The following is a 17562-nucleotide window of genomic DNA, read 5'->3' as shown; positions in this document are numbered from 1 at the left end:
GGACAATAGTCACTAAATAAGCATCAGTATGATGTGTAGTCTTAAGCCTTCTTTGCTCTACTTTCTTCTCATTCTGAATACAGTCAGACTAGCAAGTTTCTTCATGTGCATTTTCTATGGCACTTATCACTAGAGTGCAAGAAGTTCACAAACATCTGCTTTTCTCAAAACACTTAGAAGATAATTGGGCAGTTTCAACTGATTTCCAAATGGTGAATAAAAACATGTGGATCTTAAGGTGAAATACAGCCACTGATCCCAATTATGCAATAGGAACCTAATGCTTAGTCTTTCAGAGGATGTAGCACTATAACCTTACCCCTTCAGGCACTGATTGCAGGGCTGAATAGTTTCTCCATATCATACCCCAGGGCCTTGAGATGATACCTAGAAAACTAAGAAGATGTGCATGAGTGTGTCTGAGAAGTCTGGATAAAAGATTTGCTGAGCACTATGTGGTATCTCTGAGACAGTACTAGGGACAGAATCAGATTCAAAGTTGCTTGAAACACATCAGAGGGAGTAGTTTCCCAAAGACAAGCTATGATAGCAGAATGTGAAGGCTTTACAACAATACCTTGTTTGAGTTTAATGTTTTTGATAGAAGCCAGGCAGAAAGGCAGTCTGTATGCCTGCCTGACAAACCAAACAGGCAGCCTTGTTTCCCGCAGTGCCACAGGCAAGAAAGCAAGCTGTCCTGCTGGCTGTGAGCCCAGCTTGTCACTATCCGGTGGCCTGACTCATCATCTTGCTGACGTACCACTGGAGAATAGTTGCTCATCCTTCTGCAATACAGACATATCAGCCTGTTCTTGTTCAGCTGCAGAACAGAAATGTTAGTGCTGCAGAACCAAGCTGTAAGGAATTTCGCTATTTTGATCTGGTCATCAGTGTGTAATACCAACAGTCTTCCTCAGATGCTCTTCTTATTTCTTCTTGTTACCCCGCTAGCCATCTCTGTTTTCCCCATATCAATTTTCTACATACCACAGTTTCTTATTTATACTAATTGACTTACTCATTCTCCTTAAATTACAGTGCAATTCAGTTGCCTACACATAGGTGCCTTCTTCCATTTTAGACCTGGTAGGGTATTCCACTCAGCCACAAGTTACCACTCCAGAAGGTTTCAGGTCTTCCATTGATTTTGTCATATTCACCCGTCCCATGCTGATGCCTTATAAATGACAGTAGGCACCTATGTTTAAACAACTGAATTTCGCCCTTACCATCTTCACTACTGAATCAGTCTGGGTTTTAAGCACGACTCGTCTCCGTCTTCGACTACTGTGTTAAGGTTATTTTGGCCAATATGATTCTTCCTCAAGACTTTTAATTTCCATTCACATTTTTCTATCTAAATGTCCCACACACGCATACATGCACACACAATATTTCTGTTAACTTGCGTAGTTCAGTTCTTTTGATGTTTGGATGTCCACTTATTTGCTTTACACAAAACTATGTTAAAATAATTTATTCATAGCAAATAGTTTGTATTGATTACATGCTAAGGTAAGACTCAAACAGGTTACTTTCTATTAAATTAAATATTTGATGCCATAGAAAAGTATCAGAAAAGGTTGTACTAAAACTTAAAATTGACACACCTACTACCTGTTCAGTTGCCCCTAACAATTTCATCTCTGTACTTCATGCACAGATACTGAGGGACTGATGTTTCTGTAGGATGATTTGGATGAGCTTGCAGCAGGACTTCAGCAGCAGCTCCCTGTGCTATTAGTTAAAACACCGATTCACGTGTATTTACAATATTGCTGTCCTGAGCTGCCTAGCCCTCTCTTCTCCATTCCTAAGCAGCTAAGAGCTTACTTCACTGTTCTAGTCTCACTGGGTAATAGACATTAAACTTCCTGGTTCTATCATTACAGTTTCAAGTCTTCCATTTTTTAACCCACATTTCTAATATTGATAATACAGCTTCTGAAGAGCAAAGCCTTTCTTTACGTTCTCTATCAACCAATATGTTGCGGAAAATCTTGCACTTTATTTGCCTTCTTCCTATCCTGATCTCTTGCTTTTCTAGCTTAATACTAGCCCACACAGCCCAGAATAATCTCCAAGCAATGGTGAATTACAGTAACAGAAAAATTAAATTGAACTAGTTTCATGGCAAGGGTGAGTCAGCAAACAGAAAACAAACTTCTGTAAGTATTGTGCAGACTGTGACTGATGGCCTAGGGAAATAAAGACTTCCCATCCCTGACATTTAAAAAATAGATTAGATTCATCTCTGTCATGATGTTTGCTCAACAAAGGCAACCTAGTCTAAGGGTAGGAAGTGGATTAGCTGACCTCCTGACATCCATGTTTTCTGTGAATGCCAGTGTCCAGGGACTCATTTGACTAGGCAAGATTACCAGGGTGTTGTCATGACTTCCACACAATAAAGGGGAAAATTATTTTTTAAAATCTCTTCTCAGAGCCTGGAGGTGAATGGCAGATCTCCACTTTGGTTCATGTAGGTCTGATTCCAGTGATACTGTGCTCTTGCTGTACAGATGAGGATCTTAGGCATAAGATTTTTGTCTTGATTTTCTAAAGCAACATTTAGGACATACAACACTTAAAAACTCAGAATTCAAGTGGCTTTGGTGAGAAAGCTCTGTATTCAAAAGTGGCTAAGAAGACGTAACAAATGACTAACAAACAATATTCTTCCACTTGAGTTAGTAAAGCTTGTTCTTCTTTCAAAGCTTTTCTTGATTACAGCATTCTCCACATTTATTTACATGAACATGGTTTCCATTGCATGATCTCTTTCATTTGATGTCAGCCTAAACAGGCAGGAGGGAGAGGAGAGACATCAAAAGCAGAAGCATGTAAGTTCTCCCTTGCCTAAGGAGTAAAGAAGGAAGGAAAAAGCAGATGTTGAGCACTCATGCATTCATAAGCCACACAGCAAATCAATCAGCCATTATGGCCCAGACATTTCTGGTTGTTCTTGAAGTAACTCTGCTTCCATGCTAAAATCAGAAAAATAGACATAGATAGTCAAACAGACCTGCCTTTCTTCCCAGAAGAATTTCTTTCCCTCTAGTAGTAACACAAATAATCAACAAGGTCCGGAAGAAAAGGCACATAAGTCACTTTTCAGAATGAAACGTCACCATCAAGATCATCTGGATCCTGATCGTATTTCATTTGGCATTGCCAAACTTCAGCTTAAGAAAGTTATTTTTGGCAATAGCAAGGGGACAGAAGACAACACAGACAAATTCTTAAGTTGCTACATAGATCTGAGTTTTTCCTTCTGTGACATAAAGCCACAGAAAAGCTTGCTTAAATTAAGTGGCACAGTGTGGCTTTTGCCCTGCTGGGGGTTACCAACTATGATGGGACGTTGGACATAATTAAAAGAATTTCTCTTGTTTTAAGACAGTACTTCTGACCTCAAAGTAGAAACTGCCAGCAGAAATCTTCAGTCTATACACTTTCTTCAAATAACAATTAACCTAAAAAAATATATGTTTTTTCAGTTTTTCTGAGATGCCTTGATAGTATTTGCTGCCATCAATGGACTAAGCAAAAGCCTAATGTCATCCAGCATCCTGGATGAAGACAGAAAAAGCCTAGAATACTGCAAGGTTCAATGATATTTAGAAGTCACAAAATTAAGCACTCACATAATTTTTAATAGCAAATGAAACACACTCACACTGCACACTGAGAACTGGATTTCTAGCTTTAACAAGAACCTTACAATGCAAAGTCAAATACAACTCTGTGTGTATACACTGTTAGCTTTAGATAACAGAAGGCATGAAAGGTGACCAGGTATTCTAGCAAGGTGCTAAGGGCAGGAAAATAAAAAAAAATAATAAAATAAATGTACAATTATTCTTCATTTTTCTTCTGAGAGAGGATGGTTTACTTGGTTTTCAATACTTTAATAGAAAGCTGGTGACAAATGGAAAGAGGAAAAAGGCAGTTCAGTCCTAACAGAAATAAGCTAAGGCCAGCAGAGCCATTTTCAAAATATGTTGCATCTGACCTGGATATGAGGCACTCACCATCAAGTATAGACAGTCAAATCAGAACACAAACAGTGTCAAATAACTGCATAGTTACTCTCAGCCAACACAGAACACAGTCAACACTGTTATCACTTGGCCTTCCTTAGCTCTTGGCTGCTTCACCAGGGTCTAGTACGTGTAGGTCCATGGCCTAACTTTTTGGCTGGATCACACAGAATTTCCACCTTTTCTGGGGCATCCACAGTTTGAGAAGAAACAGAAGTTTCTCTGACACTTCTGGGCACAGCTCTCAGCAGGGCACCAATTACCTGCCAACACAGAGCTCCCAAAAGGCAATTTTTTTTGTCCACATATCCTTGGTCTCCATATCCTACTCACCTAACCACACACCACTGGGCAAGACTCTTCTTCCTTATTTCTTTCTTGGCAGTCTGACACCTGTCTGGGGTATTGCCAGCAAGGGTGGACTATATACCAAGTTTTTTCTGAATCACATGCATTTTGTGAATCAAAATTTTATAGGATTTTAATGTAAGTATTGTCCTATATTTGTGTTAAATTATTTATTTGGTTTACTTTAAAATGGTAAATTTAAGTCCAAATATTACAGATTGTTTAGTCTGGAGAAAATGAGGCTGAGTGGAGACCTTATCGCTCTCTACAACTACCTGAAAGGAGGTTGTAGCAAGGTGGGTGTTGGACTCTCTTCCCAAATAACAAGCGGTAGGACAAGAGGAAATGGCCTCAAGTTGTGCCGGGGAAGTTTAGACTGGATATCAGGAAAAATGTCTTCACTGAAAGGGTTGTCAAGCATTAGAACAGGCTGCCCAGGGGAGTGGTTGAGTCACCATCCCTGGAGGGATTTAAAAGATGTATAGATGTGCCTCTTTAACCAAGTAATAAGCGATAGGACAAGAGGGAATGGCCTCAAATTGCGTGAGGGAAGGTTTAGACTGGATATTAGGAAGCATTTCTTTACAGAACGGGTTGTTAGGCGTTGGAATGGGCTGCCCAGGGAGGTGGCGGAGTCCCCATCCCTGGAGGTGTTTAAGAGTCGGGTCGACATAGCGCTGAGGGATATGGTGTAGTTGGGAACTGTCAATGTTAGGTTAATGGTTGGACTGGATGATCTTCAAGGTCTTTTCCAACCTAGATGATTCTGTAATTCTGTGGCACTTAGGGACATGGTTTAGTGGTGGACTTGGCAGTGTTAGGTTTACAGTTGGACTCGATCTTAAGGGTCTTTTCCAACCTAAATGATTCTATGATTCTATGATTCAATTGCCTATAAATGTTGACTCACAGGCACCAAGGGTATTTGCATACCCAGCATTTTTCTGTGGATAGATTCTTACAACATCTTAATCGCTGTTACATCTGAGTATCTTATAGCAGCACATTAAGTACCATGACTAACACACCTCAAGTGTTTATTCTTGCTTTCAATCTGTTTTGATTTAGTGCAGCTTCAGGCTAATATACCCACAGCTGTGTTTAGGTTAGAGAAAAAATGTTGAAGCAATATGTATTGCTGTTAGAGCAGAAGGCAATGAGGTCTTCCTTAGTGCTCCCATGCCGTGACTATTTGTTTCTCAGCCTCAGACAAACCAAGGTGGAAAGTTTTGTCTCCTACACAGGGAGGCTTGCTCTTACAGAGGGACGTTCTACTTCCACTGTGGTGGGAAGATGTTTACCTTGGTCGTTTAGGCATTTATTTAGATCTCTGAGAACAAGCAACAGTGCATTTGGAGGGCAAGAACTGAGATCTTGCATTTAACAATAGTTTATGGAAGACAAAGCAGAGAACAGGCCTCAGATATGTGTTTATAGTACTCTGTGTTACCCTGTGGATGTGCACTTTGTATTCTGCACTTCGTGGTATTTCCTATGGGCCGAGGGTTTCATGTTCAAGTGCACAGAGCGGGTGTAGTCCAGAGGGAACAGGCAGGTATGTAAATGTAAAAAAGAGAGAAGAATGCCATGGCTTCAGATGAATGGCACCAAACTAAGTCACAGTCTTCTATTCTATGGGAGATAAGAGAAAGATGTACTTGTGTTTGCTAATATGCAAAAGGCTAGTGTTGGTGAGAAATGTGGGAGCGCTCCCATGCCGTGACTTGAACTGGCCAGGTGCAAACTTATACATATGCACCTTTTGCTCTTGCTTTTAAGCTGCAGAGCTTTCCTGGGAATCCTGTGGCCATGTTTACATTCATTACATTTTAAACTTTTTTTTGTTAGTGTCCCTGTCCTTGCAAATGATTCTTACTTCTCTGATCAAATCTTCTGCCTTTTAACCTTTATACCCTGGGCTAGAAAGATATAAAAAGGCTGTGGATGTTTTCAGAGGAGGAGTGATAGTTCCAGGCACAGCAAAAGGAGGAGAAGTAACCATGAAGTTAGAAATGTCAGCATAAGAACAACATCTGTGGCAGTAAGAACTGCTAGGTGAGCCACAGAGAATAAGAACAGAAGAAGGGCTGGGGGCAAGGCATGGTTGTGGATGTGGTGGCAGAGAGAGAAGCAAGGGAAATGAGGTGGAAGAATAGAAGGCTGAGCACGATAAAAATAAAAGAGAGGTGACGTTAACCATGAAAGTGAGAGAGAGAAAGAGGATGGTTGTGTCAGGTACTAAGATGACCAGCAGATGGTGAAGTGTGGAGTAGCTGCCGTGTATGCATCAGGTCCTGACAACAACTGAAATTCAAGACCAGACTGAGAAAGAGAAAACTCTTTTACAAACCCCCTCAGTTGTGACCAGGGACAGGCAGGAATAGGTGGGATAAATTTGTGTGTATATATACAGGCTCCTATCTCTGTGCATGGGATAGCTTTAGGCTATATCAGTAATCATAGCTGTAGTTCTGTTTCTGTAACTAAATGCATTTCATACCCTTCAAAATACACAGTTTGCTGTTATACTATCATCCCTCCTGACACAGAAAGTCAGTGCCACCATGTGTGCTCCTTTCTTCTCCAGATCATATTCAAAGGAGATGACCAGCCATCAGAGGGTTGCACAAAAGTACCCCCCCTCTCTCTGGCAATAACTAAAAGGAGACACAAAAGCTTCCCACCTCCTAAGTGCAGGCAGCACCATGGTTATCCTTTCCCAACAGGAGTCTCTGATGGAATTAGTCTTCCACAAACCTGTCATGCTGCTAACAATGTAGATGGGATCTTTTTGAATCCCCCCTCCAACTTGGCACCTGTGCTGATGGCTGTTCCTTCCTGCTATTCTTGACAGAGGAAAACAGAGAGTAAAACACCTTGGTGAACTCTAACAATAATTTTCCTACCAGGTAACGTTTATAACGGAGAGTTTTCAAGAGGATTGCATAAATCATTGTCTTCATACTTTGATGTTGAGCTCCTTTGGGGATTGACTATCCTTTTCATTCTTTAATTGTCCAGTACTGGCATAGTGCTTCTACTTCAGGAACAGGATTCCCAGGAGCTACATTATCACAGAAAAAGAACAAGAATAATCTTGCCAGCTTTTGTTCTACACATTAAATAATGACCCTTTGAATGACTCATTTAACCTGCCAAATTTTTTAAAATATTTTCCTTTAGTAATTTTGTAAGACTGATATTTCCTTATAGGAAGGTCATTCTTTGAAGGAAGAAGGCCCGCCCAGAACAAGACATGGCATTAGTAATTTCTGCATTGGAACATTTTTGAGTAGGTGAACTGGTAAGTGCTCTCCCCTTCCTCCTGCAGAGTTTCTGTTCAGCAGGAGTGACTCAGTACACCCAGCTGTTTTGTTGGACATATCTGCACATAAATTAGAGTGAGAGCACCCAAATAGGTAAATAGGAATAAACAGCACTTTTGGAAATTAAAACAAAACTAGCATCCTACTGAGCTCCCAGGAGGCTCCAAAGCTACAGCCTGCTCCCATTCTTTGTACAACCCCTCAGGTAAGTCCAAATAGGAAATGCATCACTAAGCATCCCTGCAGCTCTTACATATTCAGAAAGATTTAAGCTGCTGGGAGTCCAGAACAGATGCAAAGTGCCACTTGTTGTCACTTCTATGTGAACTAGATGACATTTCAGATAACATACTTTTCTCTAAAGGTGCGACAACATTACAAAAGAAATATGGAGATATAGTTCTCATTGTCTTTGACACAAGGGAAAAAATCATACATCAACACAGTGGTGATACTGTATGGCCTAATTCCATAAATGCCTAGCTAATATAAGCCTGCATTTCAGTTTCTGCTAATGGTGCCTTACAGTAGCCAGTAGAAAAGTTTAGAGTTTTTCTTCAAGCTGAGAACTATTACAGGTCATGAAGCAAAATGCTTAGGCTAGGCACATCCTCATCTCCCTAATGGGACTTGATGATAAAAGCATCATTTGCAAAGTGTGTTTAGGGTGGACATAATACAGAGGACAGAAAGTAAATGTTCTTTAGCAGATTGCAACTTTAAAAGAACTACACCTAAATTTAGCAGCAGCTGAACAAGTAGAGAAGAAAGCAGAGACCTATGCTACATTCCTACAGCTGAAGAAGAAATCTGTAGTAGCAGGGCCTCCCAAGTTTGTGGCTTGACCAGTGAACTATCACAGCTACCAACACTCGTACAGGGAAATTTTAGATGCCATGGCAACCATTTTTTTTTTCTGATTGACTGCACTGGACAAATATTCGATTAAACCCTTTTTATTTATGTCTCTAATCTAAAAGGTTTCTTTAGTGAAACAGTTAATTTAAAGGTTTTGAAATATAATCATGCAGCAGCTAGCACAGTTCAGCCCTGGCTTGGATGAATGGCAGCACAATTAAATAATAATAAATGAGAGAAGATAGTCAAAGCAGTAAGGGAAGTAGAAAAAGTATGCTCTTTTGGTGGTTAAATGGATGGATGCACCTATGTGAATGATACTTTTTAAAAATTATTTGATGGTAATTTCACAGAAAAGCTTAATTTCGGGTTGAAAAAAGTTTTTTATTCAGCCTGTGAATCTGACCACTTTACATTTTTAATCTTAAAAGAAATTCCAGACTGAACAAGTAATTTCAAATAGAAGAATGAAAACATTTTATTTAACATAAAAAATATTCCTCTTCATTTTTGCTGTTATTCTCAGTTTGGATTTTTTTGACACAATTATGTGAATCCAGCACAAATTGTCTAGCCAGAATTACTTTTTTTCCATAAAAGACTACTGAATATTTTGCAACATATTTCAAGAAAACTATGATCTGAGGAAACTTCAGAAAATTCTTTTTTATTATTTTTTTAATTTTCTATTTGGCATATCTTAATCCCTGCATATCCCCTTCCCTGTCTTTCTTTTCATGCTGACTTAGCAATAGAGATAGTGCTCTTCTACCTATCCCCTCTAAAAAGTTACGTTTAGAATTTGTTAGACCCAAAACTTTAAATTTAGATGTTATTAGGCCTGAAGCAATCTCTCACTGCATTTCATTTCTCTGGGCCCATATTTAAATTTATCACTAGCTGGCTTTTTATTAACATCCCCTTTCCATGACTAGCAGGCATCGTTTCTTGGCTCCTCTAGGGCTACAGATTCATGTATTCTTTTTAAACTGGCTCCAACCCAGCATTTCTAAAACTTGTGGTACATGGGACACGTGCTTTTTTTCTGAATTAAAATTGAATGGCACATGGCAGACATCCCTGATTTACCCTGATGGGTCTGTAACACAGTGATCCTGCCCCCCAGCTCCAGGGTCCACTAGCTCATGCCAGGCTCATGCCTCTTCTCGCATGAAACCTTCTGTGAATTGTTGCCCTAAGTAGGACCACAAGCAAAACTTGATTGCATACTCTGACTAATATAGAAATGTATCTATGTAATCATAAAAATCTGCTTATAGTAAAAATGAACAACCATGGAGAAAACAGAAGGTAAAATGTTGAACAGGATGATGGCTTTTCAAACCCAGTGTGTTATATTTATTACTGGATTTAGGCAGTATCTGGTTTAAAGGTTTCTACTCTTCTGATCCTATAAAAGAGCATTTTTATCTTCTAGAATCAGTGCATTTATAGGCTGAGGATGCAAGTAACTGAAGACTTAACTGAAGCAATATATAATGTAATTCAACCCTCCTGATTTCGTTTATGTTTCTTATTTGTTGTGCTGGGATATAAATCTTTGATATTTTACAAAGGGTAACTCAGAATAGAATTTTTCTAATGAATGTGGTCGTGGTAAGATTTTTCTCAGTTTTTAATACTTGCTGTTTTTACTCTGGACTCTCAAACTTTCTATTTTTCTTTCGCTTAAGGGTTTCTCTTTTTAAAATTTGGCACATTATGGGGATTTTTCATTCCTTTGTTCTCTTTGAAAGCCAGAGGTCTGCTTTGTTCATGTTCTTTCACATAAAACGCATTATCAGTAACATCTGCACAGGCACTGGAATAATTAACCTTTTCATTTTTACTATAAGCAGATTTTTATGATTACATAGATACATTTCTATATTAGTCAGAGGATGCAATCAAGATCGAAAGAATGCACTGCACATATTCTTACACAGACATAGACACGGCCACTTCCCTAAACAGCTACACACAATTGTCTCTATCCACTTGGTCTCCTCTCCTGCCCAGAAACAGACCACAGATATGAAAGATCACAGCAGACCAAAAAAAAAAATCTTAAATATTTAAATGTGAATGTATTTTTTTTAAAATTACAAAGAAATAAGAAACCACTTATCCCTGCTATGCCCACGTGTAGAACTTTATTACCAACTGCCCGATTTTAATGGGTACCACAACATGTGTGGAGACGTGCTTTAAAAGAACAGTTTCTCCCTAGCTATACCATCTTGAACGTTAAATGCACACTTCATGCACAAGTGCTTTGACCATAGTATGAAAGATGAACAGCAGCAATAACATCTCCAACAACTATTTTAAAAAAGGAAGTGCTACTCAATTAGGCAGTTTTCCCTATGAGAGCGCTGTGTATGCTGCAGAGCTCTCACAGTGATGGACCCCAAAGGTGGAGCATCATACCTGTACCACGGTCCCCACCTTTCCCACACAGTGCCTGTACCACACACTCCCCTTGTGCTCCATATACACCCGCTGACCATGTCACACAGCTGCCTCATGCCTTTACCCATCAAGGTCTAATAACAAAACGGGAGGTAAAAATCAAGAACCAGCCCTCCAGGCTAACAGCTTTCCATATTGTCCAAGGGTTTTCCTGGGGTATACCTGGCAGCCCTGCTGGGGTCACTGCCCTGAACCCTTTCCTGCAGGCCCAGCCTGCCCAAATGCTGGCGTGGAGCAGGACCTTTCTGCCTCCCCACCCTGTCCCATAGTGAGCCATGTGCTTCCCTCTATCTCTGGCTTGTGGCAGGATGCCTGGATGCCCCCCTCTTTTTGAGTGTTCCAGATTCAGAAGACCTCAGGCTACAGGAGGTCAGAGGGCGTATCCTATGTGACATCACCACATAGGTGAAGCCAGGAGAAGGGAGTACTTCGGGCAGTAAGGCCCATCTGCAACAAAACATGTTTGCAACCCAACAAAAGCCAGTTACGTTTGCTGATATCCAGGATAGATCATTTTCATTCTTCTCGCAAAGGCCATGGGTAAATCTGGACCCTTACAACTGGCACCCAAAGAACGGTAATCCTGTGCTCCCTGTGGGCCTCTCGAGGCGGTGTAACGTGGGGACTGTCGCTCTCAGACCACCACAGAAAACTCAGAAATTTGGCATTGGTCAGTGGGCCTTGACTGCTAGGGCTCTGGAAGTCTCCCCAACATCAGATGAAACTTTCCTGGCTACACCTTTCACAGAAGACTCCTGAATTAAATGTGCATTTTGCCTATAGCTTTTAGCTCCAGATAGCTCAGCCCAGACAACTCAGCCAGCTAATGTGGTTAGAACAACACACAACTATCTAATGAGAAAGCCCCAAGGATAAAATGAGATATCTAAGCTCCCTGCAGCACCTCTGGGCCTGTTCCTGTTTTTCACCCTCAAAGCAGAAGGAGCTTGCAGTCTGTCGCAGGCACAGCCCCCTGCCAAAACCAGGCTCTGGTATTCTTCCAGGACAAACCCATGAAGATTTTTTCCTCAGACATGGCAGACCAAAGTTTGTTTTCTGTCAGGGATGGTGCCTTTCCACATCACCAGCTCTGGCAGGCTGCGTGCATTTCTAAGAGTCCTGGAAAGTATTTTTCCCTCCTCCAGAGCAAGCGGGCTAGACTGCGGGGGCGGCTGCATCTCTGCAGAGGAGTGGTGGGATGTCCAGCCAACACTGAAAGCCTTGTTTGCTAATGCTGTTATGCTGGGGATGCCTTTGACAAAGCAACACCACTTCTGTACCAGTAATCTAAGCAGTTTACTAGGACATAATTTTAGGCTATCTAGGTGATGCAGAGTACACTGAATGGGGTTTCCTTCTCGTGTGTCCAGTCTAGCCTGAAACTAGGTAGGAGTAAGACAGCTAGTGAGTGGCACATTACCCCATCTTATGCCATCTTGTCTCTCTGAAGTGTGTTATCACTGCAGTTTTTGGAGGACAGGAGGGAAGAGCCAAGCTTTGAGGCCTCTGAGATGCAGGCTGGCTAGAAGTGGATGGGAAGAGAAAGCAAAGACTGTAAAGTATGGGGAATGTTTGACTTTTCTCTCGTCTGATTCCGTGTACCAGTTTTGGACAGTTCTGGTGCCTACTATGGTGCCTACAAGCCACTTGCTACTGGCTGAAGAAATAAGGGATGGGGGACCATGTCCAGGCAAACACAAGTCCTGAGAATGTGATGTAGTTGTTGAGTTAAAAGTGACATCAGCCCAAGAGCAACAGCTAACACACACCAACCAGGTGGTGAGTAGCATGAGATCATCGCTCAGCTCTGCTTCATGAACTAGATAATTTTGTTTTCCATTTTATCTGCTATTGCTTGTGACATCAATATATTCATAATAAGCTTAACTCTTCCTATTGCATTTGATTGTACAGGACCTTGGCCTCGAAGGTGTTCCCAGGAGTGCTGTAATAGGACAGCAGTCCCTGGATTTGAGATTGGCAGGGGTATGTAGGTGCCTGGGCCCTACATTAATTTAGATGATGTAATGTTAAGTATCTGTATGACTAAGTCTGTGGGCTTTGCAAACATGAGCAATGATGGTCGATGACACTTGCACATTAAGGCAATCCACTTGATATCACTGCAAAACAATTGAAAAAAAAAATCAATTTGCTCTTGCAGGATTAGGATCTTAGCATTATCCTCGTGAATGACTACAGGACACTTTGTGAGATGTAATAAGCTTCCTAAGTACTATTATGTTATCCTCCACAGGCCCAGTCTGTGGCACATTTGTAGCACACCTGAATTGAGTCCATTAGAGATTTTTCAACAAAATCACCATAACAGAGTTTTAAAGAAGAACTGGGCATTGTTTTGTTTGCATTTTAAATAGAGAGTAGTGCTACTGCCTATCAATTTAAAACACTCCAGCCATTTGAAACTGCATGGAAAGCATGAGAGAGATATTTTAAAGTAGACATCATCTGCATGAACCCCAAGCATGAGTTTCCAAATACAGGTCAGGTCAAACATCTTAGCAAATGTGTTGGCATTGCTCCATCTGAACCCTGAGGTAATCAAAAGATTTAAGACTGTCTCTTGAGGAAGGTAAAAGCTGTGCTCCTATTCAAACTATTCAAGAAACAGAAGAACTGGTAGACCTGCTGTTCCTTTTTTTGCAGCAAAGAATGGGACTTCTGTTACTTTGAAACATTTAGAAATTAGATTAAAAGATTCCACAGATGATCCAGTCATTAGAGATGCAGGAATTTTTAATTTGTAAAACTGGCCCAGTGACAATGACTCCCTCAAGACCTTGGTAGAAAGAAGCGGTTCCAGCAGCATGGTCATGCTGCAGACACCTTTTGGAAGCTGAAGGATACGGAGGCACTGAAGCATTGCCACAGGAGAAAGAGCCCAAATCTGCATCCAGAAAGTGAACCCTGCACAGATTGCTTCTGCACTGTATGGCAGGACGTATTGATTTCTTCACTCATGTGGAAATTATAAAGATGTGTCATTTTTGCTTTAGTATCACCCTGAAGAATCTCAAAAAGTTTTGTACACTGCAGAAGGAGTTTGTGTCCCACTAAGTGCTGATGTCAATTATGAGGGGAGAACAAACCAGATGGAAGCTTTTCTGCTTTACTGATTTTGAAGGGATAAAGATAACACAAGCCTAGACTCTACATCAGCCTGTGTTTAGATGGTTTCTCACACCAAAATTATTTCAGCTTTTTATCCTGTTACACTGGATAACATAAAATATACAAGAATTGAAAGATGAGATGATAAGTGTCATCCTATCTGACTATGTTCCTTACTTGCTAGGCCGCAGGGTCAGGTTTGATGTCTCTTCTGAAATCACGAATCTTGCGTTGGCAGACGTGTGGCTGCCTAGGGCAGAGGCTGAAGTGTGTCTCCATCTCACTTGCTCCAAATCCACTGGTCACGTAGTCTGCAGGATTTACCTAGGACCTGGAGGTTTGGATTTACACAAGTCAGAAAATGGGACTTCCACTTCTTTGCCAACTGCTTTGATTAATGTATTATTCTTCAGAACTGATTTTTTTTCCCATTTATTCCTCTTCCCTATCTTTGCTAAGGAAGCTGTGAGCTAGTCATCTGCATCCCAATGTATGATGTATGTACTAAGCACAGAACTGATCCAGGACTCACTGGGGCACTTTCTGTAGCTCTTAACAGGATGCTTAAATCCAGGAGACAGGCAGCATTTTAGACCACCCTTCGGTACTCTCTATTAAGTCTCACATATGCCTTAATGCTACAGCCTTCTGGTGCTACAAATCCCATTTGTAGTGACGTCTCCTCAGTCAGTGCATAACAAACAACTGCATGGGCACTCCTGGCTGGGTGCTATCACACAGCCCACGTCCCTTATTGGATCCCTTCATTTTGGGTTCATATCAGCATAGCATTAATATTTATCTCCTTCTTTCCATACAGTTGATCCACATTTTCTTTCTTTGTCCTCTCTTACTTTGTACATCTCAAAACCTTTTGTTGTTTACTTTGAAGTTCTCTGTGAGCTTTGAGTCAGTTTGATTTTTGGCATTCCTAATGTTATCCCACTGCATTCTGAATTACAGATAAGTAGCTTGGCAGGCTAAAATGGTCTCTGGTAGTCACTTTTTCCTATTCATTCAGTAGGTTTGAAGCTGTTTTTTCCCTTTTGTATAGCTGCAGGTTACAGACTTCCTTTACATTCAAGTCCCTAAACTTAAGGCAGCTGATTTTACTGATAAGTCCTATGAATTCATCACCATTTCTGGTTTCAAAATCAGGGAGTTTAGTTGCAAAACTACCTTAATTTCTCCCTTTATCTTGAATTGGTTAAATTGATTAAATTGATTAAGTGATCACACCTCATTACCCCAGAGCCAGATCTTCCATAAAGCACATATTTCAAAACCAAGTTTAAAATTACATCAGTTCCTGATGTTTAAATTACTATTTGGAGAGGAACCTGTCATCTCTCACAGTCAGAAATAATATGCTCTACTGCTACAAAGGAAACAGGAAATGCATATCTAGAAATGTAATAGAAATGCATGTCTAGGAATGTATATCTAGAAAGTTTGTGAGCACAAAGAGGAGTAAAGCAGCTCAGGTAGCTAACATTTTGAGATTCCATCCCTTTATGTCTGCCAAGGTTTTACATTACAGAATAAGCATGTAGTATAGGACTGGTCAAGGAACAGGGAGAGCTGGCACAAGAGGATCAACAAAGAACAGAGATAGGGAGCAAAAGAAGCTAGTCAAGAACAGACAGAAACCACAGAGGAATTTGTTGCCAAAGCATCATGTCCTTTTTGGATTCCCAAAAGATACATTCCACCACAGTGATTCCAAATTATCAGAGTTACTTACCTTTTAGATACAATTGCCAGTGTTTGTGTTCCTCTGCAAAATTAGATTAGGTGGTCTTTACCAGTGTTACCCAAGCAGGTCATCTTTTAAGGCACTTTGACCTAGATGTTTTCTTGTCTAGCCTCATTTTCCTTCCTTATTTTTTGCAATCTTATCACATTAGTGATGAGGACTGCCTTCATATTTTCTTTTTCTAGAGCGGTATATATCCCCTCAAATGATTATTTCACTCTTAATTTCTATTTCATTGTTTGTATGTGTAGTCACATCCCTATATTAGTTTTATCAGAGGGAAATAATGACAAAGATGCAAATCCTATGCTTTCATTTAAAGAAGATAAAAGATATATTTTGTAAGCATGACTTTCAAAACACTTTCTGTCTACTTACGTTCAAGAAGCAGTGTTAGTATTCAACCATCTGAAGTGGGTAGAAAATATGAAAGAAAAATAAAACAGGTGAGTAATGTCAGCTTTGTGTAAGGTGTTAACACCAAGGGCAGTTCCACTGATCTCAGTGGATCTATGGCCAAATGAGGCTCTGCTCTTGGAGCTGGACTTTGGATGGAGATCTGTGAAGTATGTGTGTAATGCAGCTGAGAGTGGTGCGTAGACAAAGAATTCTACACTTTAAAATGTGTTTTGTCTCTTTTGTCTGAATGAGATTTTGTAAGTTTCCAGAGCTGAGGAGGTGGCAATTCAGTAGTTACTCTTCTCTCACGATTGCCCTTCTCCGTAAACATACGACTCCTGCTTTCATCAAATCCCAAATAGATCAGTGATTTAAGAAGATTATAAATCATTAACCAGGCATCAGACAATGGGTATATACCTGTTTATACTTTGTAAGAATTAGCATGATGGATTTTATTGCATTGGAACAATAATGAATACCAGGAAAGAATGGTAAATCAAACAATATTATTTTGCAAAGAGCATGCTTTTCACCACTACTGAAATGTGCATGCTTTTGATAGGAAATGAGATCATACTGACATCTGATTACAGCTGTCTAAACCGATGTCCTCTACTTTCTGAGTCCACTGCAAATCCATTGAAAGGCACAGGGAGAAACAGTGGAACATTTGGAATGCATGTGTAACATGATAGAGGCTTTGACATGGCATCACTCAGAGAGCTGTAAAATACCTGCTGCAGAAGGTGTTTCCACTTAGTCCCTTCCAAATCTCTCACAACCATTTGCTTTTTGGAATTTGACCAATTCTGAAAAGTAAATGATAGCTTATAAGTTTGGCAGTGCCAAGGAGAAACAGAACTTTCAGAAAGATTGTGGTTGCCAGCCCAAATGAAAAACTGGTTTTTGTTCTATGCTCACTAAAGTCATGTCAGCAGTCTTATTTTGCCTCACATCTGTACAGTCTCTTTTAGACACTCTTTTAGAGTCCTTCCTCAAAAATGAAAAAGCTTCCAGACTGAATTATCTCTTGGCTGTGAGTAAAGAACTCAATTAAAGAAAGACAAAAAGACAATTAATGCATGCAAGATGAAAGGTGATTGAGACAAGGAGATGATGTTGACTTGGACAATATGAGTGTTTTCAAAGCTACTGCCCATGATGCTGCTCCATCAGACTCAAATTGTGGCGCCAATCAGCTCAGTCACCCAGGGTGAGGATCAAG

At 40.4% G+C, this 17562-nt stretch overlaps 1 long non-coding RNA gene across 1 annotated transcript; it reads right to left on the bottom strand.

Annotated features, from left to right (window-relative positions):
* Positions 1–2611: 2611 nt before the first annotated feature.
* On the bottom strand, positions 2612–14563 carry LOC141940210 (uncharacterized). Its single transcript, XR_012627921.1, has 2 exons — positions 14357–14563; positions 2612–2859 (listed from the first exon to the last, which is right to left on the bottom strand). It is a non-coding gene; the product is annotated as an uncharacterized LOC141940210 (long non-coding RNA).
* Positions 14564–17562: the final 2999 nt, after the last annotated feature.

This window comes from Strix uralensis, chromosome 2 (assembly GCF_047716275.1).
Source record: "Strix uralensis isolate ZFMK-TIS-50842 chromosome 2, bStrUra1, whole genome shotgun sequence".
NCBI classification, from domain to species: domain Eukaryota; kingdom Metazoa; phylum Chordata; class Aves; order Strigiformes; family Strigidae; genus Strix; species Strix uralensis.
Note: the sequence above shows the minus strand (reverse complement) of the source record. Positions and strands in the feature narration are given on the sequence as shown.